The sequence below is a fragment of the Rousettus aegyptiacus genome, unplaced genomic scaffold, assembly GCF_014176215.1.
Source record: "Rousettus aegyptiacus isolate mRouAeg1 unplaced genomic scaffold, mRouAeg1.p scaffold_m13_p_10, whole genome shotgun sequence".
Lineage (NCBI taxonomy): Eukaryota > Metazoa > Chordata > Mammalia > Chiroptera > Pteropodidae > Rousettus > Rousettus aegyptiacus.
The window spans coordinates 35,901,022-35,906,524 of NW_023416285.1; the positions used below are offsets into that span (position 1 = coordinate 35,901,022).

General features: G+C 31.5%; 1 pseudogene; it reads left to right on the plus strand.

Moving 5' to 3' along the window:
- Window positions 1-1,272: 1,272 nt before the first annotated feature.
- On the plus strand, window positions 1,273-1,341 carry LOC118608822 (annotated as a pseudogene).
- The last annotated feature ends 4,162 nt before the right edge of the window (window positions 1,342-5,503 follow it).

A 5,503-nucleotide genomic window follows, 5' to 3' on the forward strand; every position in this document is an offset into this window, starting at 1 on the left:
GAAGCTCCTCTAAGGTGGCCATAACAGGAGCCACTGTGTATGAGGTGGGGTGGGGGTGGGGGGTGGATAAAATGATCCTGGAAAGTGCATTTGTGTTAAGGTGCTCGTAAGCCTTTTACATCGTATATTTCTTATAATATTGTTATTTATCTTTCAGTAGTAAAGAAAATTAAATTGAAATTATTTTCATATGACATAATTTATGCATATTATAGATACTATCTTTTCATATTTATAGTTATAAGGATTTATGCTGAAAGCAAATTTTACTTTTAAAATTTATTATAGATTTAAACAAACAAATGGGACATCAAACCAAAAAGTTTTTGTACAGCAAAGAAACCATCAACAAAACGAGACAACTGATTGAGAGAAGATATTTGCTAATGATACATCTGATAAGGGGTTAATATCTTAAATATATAAAGAACATATACAACTCAAAAAGAAAAAACCAAACAATCCAATTAAAAAATGGGCAGAAAACGTGAACAGATACTTCTCCAAAGAGGAAATACAGATGGCTAATAGACATATGAAAAGATGTTCAAGGTCATTAATCATCAGAGAAATGCAAATTAAAACCACAATGAGCTATCGCCTCACACCCGTCAGAATGGCTATCATCAATAAATCAAAAAACAACAAGAATTGACAAAGATGAGGAGAAAAGGGAACCCTCATACATTGTTGGTGGGATTACAAATTGGTACACTATGGAAAACAGTATGGAGGTTTCTCAAAAAATTAAAAATGGATATACCTTTTGACCCAGCAATAGCACTTCTGAGTATTTAGCCAAAGAAAACCAAAACAATAATTCGTACAGATCTATGCACTTCAGTATTCATGGCAAAACAATTCGCAAAAACCAAGATATGGAAGCAACCTAAATGCCCATCAACCAACAATTGGATAATAAAATTATGGTTCATATGTACAATGGAATATTACTCAGCCATTAAAAGAAATGAAATCCTACCATTTGCAGTGACATGGATAGGCCTAGAGGTTATTATGCTGAGTGAAATAAGTCAGATAGAAAAAGATAGATACTATATGATTTCACTTATATGTGGTATCTAAGGAACAAAAAGAACAAACTATTCAAAAACAAAGTCACAAATACAGTGGACAATTTGGTGATAGACAGAGGGGGATGAGGGGGCTAAGAGAATGGGGCGAAGGGTTAAAGAAGTACAAATTAATAGTTGATAGACGGTCACGGTGATAGTGAGCATGGCATAGGGAATGCAGTTAGCATTTATATGAGTGCTTCCTTCAGCGACACATATACTAAAATTCGAATGATACAGAGAAGATTAACATGGCCCCTGCACATTAATATGATGGCTAGGTGGAAGGCCAGGGGAGGGAGGGAGCAATTGGGGGGATTGTTTTATGAACTATATAAATGTCAAACCAATGTACTGTATGCTTGAAACTAATTTAAATAAATAAATTTTTAAAAACTGAAGACATGAAAAAAATTATTATAGATTTTAAAAGTAATACATACATGTAAACAGTTTAAATAAGAGATAGTATATAGAAACTGAAAATATTTCTCTTCATTTTGATCCCTGTACAAAAATAACAAATATCATGCTTTGTAAATATATATATAAATTTTATTCTCTGTATATTTCACTATAGTGTAGTAAATTATAAATATATATCATATATGTAATATAAATTATAAATTATAAACATATATATTATAAATATGTACACAAATTTTATGTTATGTAGACTTTATGTTATGTATGTTTTACTATAATATTGCAGTAAAACAAAAAAAATTCACCATTTTAGCCATTTTTAAGTGTACAGTTTACTGACATTAAATACATTCATTTTGTTGTGCAAACATCACCACTAACCATCTCCAGAACTTTAAAGTCATCCCATACTAAAATTCTACAGCCATTAACTAACTCTCCTCTCAATCCCTGGTAACCACTGTTCTACTTTCTGTCTCTATGAATTTGATTCATGTAAGGGGAATCGTACAATGTTTGTCCTTTTGTTTATGGCTTATTTCACTTAACATAATGTTTTCAAGCTTCATGTTGTAATGTGTATCAGATATAAACATATTATAAACAAAAAAAAAATATATCACTCAAAAAAATTTTTTTTAAGGTGAGAACTTGCCAAGAAGGCGACAGTTTAATTATATGACCTCCTCTGTTCCCTTCTAGGCCAGTGATTTCAGCATTATGAAGTATCTTTCATAGTCTATTACAAATTGAATTGTGATATAAATGGTATATAAACTTCTCAATAAATACTGCTTTAATAAATCCTAAGTTTAAAAGAGGAAATGCTCCATCACCAGGGAGAAAGGGCTCAAGTTCTGGTTCAAGATTTAAAAACCGACTTTGATTCGTCTTGGATAGAAATGTATATATGTGTATATGTGTATGTGGATTTCTGTAGCTGCATATATATGCACTTTATGAAATGTTTGTTATGAGCCCATTAAATACTCCTGTTTTAGTCTCCTATTATTTACCAAATTGTAATTATGTAGTAATCTGTGTGATTACTTTCTTTCTTCTGCTAGACTATGAGCTCTAAGAGGAGAAGGCGGATGGATATTTTTATTTTCTTTACTGCTGGGTCCCTAGGTCTAGGACAGTGCTTGTTACATAGAACGAATGAATGCCAATCACTGAGATAGATGCTCTACATATTTATGTCATTTGGTCCTCCGAATGATTCTGAAGTCGATATTATTATATCCATTTTCTTTTATAAGTGAGGAAGCTAGGATCCAGTAAAGTATATCATTTGTGTGCGATTCCTCAGCTAACAAGTAGCAGAGCCTGATTCAAACGTAGGCTCGACTAACTCCAATGCTGATCACCCCTTTGCTTTTCTATGTTGCCTTGACTTCGAATTAAGCACAATGTTGTGAATCTTAACAAAAAGTTTTAAGAAGTGCAAGTGAATTTTTTACAGCAGACTTTGGGAGATATTTTTAGCTTACATTTTGACCACAAGAGTATATGCTTTTTTGTAATTATGATTATTTCAAGAAATTAATAAAGTTGCAATGGATATCGGCTCCTCAAGAAAACTACAAAATCTTTATCAGTATCTTGGAATGTTTCCTTGTTTTCCAGTCTATTTGGAAGTGTGTATCAGTTAAACTGTACTCAAATCTAAAAGGAATAATATCATTTATTTTCTAGAACAAAATATGATGCTGGGACTTAACTGTACTTTTATTGCTATGTTACTAATTAATTTATTTTTTAATTTTGAAAATTTTCTAACCTAGAGAAAAACTAAGGGAACAATTCGATGGTCGACCTTATTTCCCTTCTCTAATTTCACCATTTAATAATTTTTAAAATAATTTCTTCTGTATTTATTCTTGTCACACTTCCGTAAAGAAGTGTGTTGCATCTTCGCCTCCACTTCTGCCTGCATTTTGAGTAACACTATGGACTCAAATTTTTTTCGCTTTTTTATTTGTTATAATTATTTATGATATTTATATTGTGTCAAATTTGGCAAATGGGAGCCTCTTCAAGTTGGCACTTGTTTCCTTTTTACATAACTTCATTATTCTTTGAGTATTTCTTTGTTTTCTGGCACAAATGTTCCAGGTTTATCTTCTATACTTTCCCTGCCACAGACCTGAAGTAATTTCTACAAAGTGGGAGTAAATATTTGAATTCATCAGAATGTCTCAGAGTATTAGACTTGTAATAATTTTAATATACTTCTAAAATTATTATTAGGAGATGACTACCTTGGTTTTAGAGAATTGTGATGCTTAGAATACAGTCACAGTTGAAATATTCATCTCGATAGTCTATGCAAACTTATGTTTAGATTTTAATTATTAATAATTATTGATTGTTGTATTTTTTAATTTTAAGAAGGTGTGAAAAAATAATAAATAAATAAATTTAAAAGTGAAATAAATTATAGTTATTTGAACCAAATCTTTTTTTGCCTACTTCTTTCCTCTGATGGGATGGATAGTGTACATGTGACAAGGGGATTGAGTCTAATGCCGAGTGAATATGGTTAGGTAAATGCAAGGTACAAATATTCTGTAAAAGAAATAAATAAGCAGTTTTGTGGATTTAAAATTGGTCTAATGCATAGAGAAATATGAATGTAAGCAAGAATGGGACTGTACCTCCAAAACTTTGGTAGGGTTACATTTATAAGGCATCAGACCCAACATGTTCAAAGAGACCAGAAAACAGAAAAAAAAAACCCACTATTCATTAGCAAACATTGAATGCTAATATTAATATTAAAATAGTTTATTATTGTTGGTTTTATCACCAAATTTATTGTGCAAAATAACTACATCAATGTGAAAACAAGACTCTTTTAGACCATGAGGTATGTTATAATGCTGTTAAAATAAAATGGTAAGACATTGGTACAAAGACAGGTGTATATATTATGTAATGGTTTAGGTAGCCTATAAAATGGGAAGCATATATGATCTTTATTTTGTCTCATTACTAATTATTGTTTATCTTTAATTGATTATTCCTCTAACTCCCTCTCATTTATTTGATGTATTTGTCATGTATCTCCTCTTTGATTTGAGACTACCAAAACAAAAACATTAAATATATAAAATTAAGAGTTAGAACTAGCACTAGAAAAATATTGATATAAACTTAAGAATAAAGGGGAATCTCTATCCACTATATGCACACAATAAAAGATCCATTTAAATCTGGCTGCTCCATAGCAGCCAAAGGAAAAGAGAGATAAAGTCAATTATATGTTTCTTCTCAAAAAAAAAAAAAATAGAATATTTCGTAGCAAGTTTTTGAAAAAATTCCTCATATGAGGCTCCTAAAAGGGTTCATAGACTATAGTTTGGACGATGATTTCATTATTTACACAAAAAATAAAGAAACAGCTTTCAAAAGACTATATCTTACATCATTTTTCATTAAAAGCAAATGACACAACAAAAGAAGAGAAATAGTACATCTGATAAATGTAACAGTTAAGAGGATCATGGCATAAAACATGTTCCATGCATGTACATTAATTTTGAGTATTTTAATTCTCTCAACTAGTGGTTCTGTTTAGGTAGACAAAATTCTAAGATTTCTACTCTTTGGTGTACACATTCTGAATATTCCCTTCACCTTGCATGTGAACTGGAATTTGGGGATATGATATGTCACTCCTGTGATTATATGGTAGAGGGGATTTTGCAGATGTAATTAAGACTCTAGTTAATCAAAAGAGGCATTACTTGGGGGTGAGACTGACCTACTCAGATAAGCCTTCAAAATAGATGAAGAGCTTTTTCTCATGGTTTTGAAGAAGCAAATTGCCATATTTGGGAGACAGGCATATGTCAGGCAACCATGGAATGCTTCTAGGAGCTGAGAATGGCTTCCCTTGACAACCAGCATGAAAGCAGGACCTCAGTCCTGACACTGCAAGGAACTGCAAGGAAGTCTGATGATAACCAGTGAGCTTGGAAAAGACTCTGAATCTT